This window comes from Cryptotermes secundus, unplaced genomic scaffold, assembly GCF_002891405.2.
Source record: "Cryptotermes secundus unplaced genomic scaffold, Csec_1.0 scaffold1240, whole genome shotgun sequence".
In the NCBI taxonomy this organism is placed as follows: domain Eukaryota; kingdom Metazoa; phylum Arthropoda; class Insecta; order Blattodea; family Kalotermitidae; genus Cryptotermes; species Cryptotermes secundus.
Window position 1 is genome coordinate 62,589 of NW_019726246.1, and position 2,080 is coordinate 64,668.

Genomic DNA, 2,080 nt, shown 5'->3' on the forward strand with positions numbered 1-2,080 from the left:
TCTTAAACACGTAAACAATTGAGTTTTTTGCTTATAAAATCATATTTCATATCAGAGGAACGGAGTACAATGAATGTTTTTGTTGAAAATGCAATCGTTATTTCGGACTGCTGAATAGAATTGTTTGTTTGCACATATCTTGTTGAATATGGGACTGAGGATGACAGTGTTTTAAGAACATGAGTTTCCTGACGGGGCATCGGTAGAGCCGTAAATAGATCTTGTGAAATTATAAAAATATATATTGTCGAATTAACTTAAATGAATATATATAGATTTCTATAAAATGTCTTTTCTTAAACACGTAAACAATTGAGTTTTTCCTAAAAAATCACATTACATATGAGAACAACGGAGTACAATTAATGTTATTTGAAAATTCAATCGTTTTTTCATACTGCGAATAGAATCGTATTTGTGTTCTCATCTCTTTTTGTAGTATGTGACTGAGAATGACAGTATTTTAAGAACGTGTATTTCCCGATGGAGACATCGGTCCTTCATAACAGCCGTAAACAAATCTTGTGAAATTACCAAGATGTACGGTATAATGTAAAATTATATGCATATATATAGATATTTATACAACATCTTTTCTTAAACACGTAAGCAATTGAGTTTTTTCTTATGAAAACATATTACATATGACAGGAACGGAGTACAATCAATATTTTTAGTTGAAAATGAAATCGTTCTGTTCGGACTGCTGAATAGCATTGATTGATTTGACATATATTCTTTAATATGTGACTGAGAATGACAGTCTTTAAGAACATGAGTTTCCTGATGGGAACATCGGTGCTTTATCGCAGCAGTAACTAAAGCTTCTGAAATTACCAAAATGTACGGTGTCAAAAATAAAAATTATATGCATAAATATAGATATTTATTCATTGACTTATCTTAAAGAAGTAAATAATTTCGATTTTTGCTTATAAAATCATGTTACATATGACAGGAACGGTGTACAATGAATATTTTAGTTGAAAATTTAATCGTTTTTTGTACTGATGAAAAGAATCGGTTTGTTTGCTCTTATGTTCTTCTATACGTGACTGAGAAAGACAGTACTTTAAGAACATGTATTTCCGGATGATGTAATTGGTCCTTAATCACAGTTGTAAATAAATTTTGTGAAATAAATAAAATGTAAAGAATCAAGTAAAATCATATGCAAGTATATAGATATTTATACAATATATTTTCTTAAACACGTAGACAATCGAGATTTTGTTTATAAAATCATTTTACGTATGACAGGAACGGAGTACAATAAATATTTTTATTTGAAAGTTCAATAGTTTTGTTCGCACTGCTGAATAGCAATGTATCCGTTTGCTCATATCTTCTTGTATATGTAACTGAGAATGAGAGTGTTTTGAGAACATGAATTTCCCGATGATGAAATTGGTCCTTAATCGCAGTCGTAGATAAATTTTGCGAAATACATAAATGTAAATAATCAATTAAATTTATAGGCATATATATAGATATTTATACAACATCCTTACTTAAACACGTAAACAATTGAGTTTTTGCTTATAAAATCATATTACATATGACAGGAACGGAGAACAAAGTATGTTTTTAGTTAAAAATAAAATCGTTCTGTTCGGACTGCTGAATAGCATCGATTGATTTGATATATATTCTTGTATATGTGACTGAGAATGACAGTCTTTTAAGAACATGAGACCGCCGAAGGGGACATTAGTGCTTTATCACAACCGTAATTAAATCTTCTGAAATTACCAAAATATAAGATGTCAATATATTTATATGCATATGTATAAATATTTATAAAATGTCTCATTTTAAATTCGTAAGCAATTGAGTTTTTTGCTTATAATATCCTATTTCATATGACAGGAACGGAGTACAGTGAATGTTTTTAGTTCAAAGTTCAATGTGTGTAAGTATGTATGAAGGGGTAGGCCTACTCGTCCCTTGCACTTAGACCTTAGTTGTCCATTGTTCTCTTTTTTTTAATTATTCCCTCAGCAACGCCACGCTTCGGATGAATCGCAGGATTTGGACGTTACGGCGTCGTTATAGTCACTTGGTTCCATAAAGTACTGAC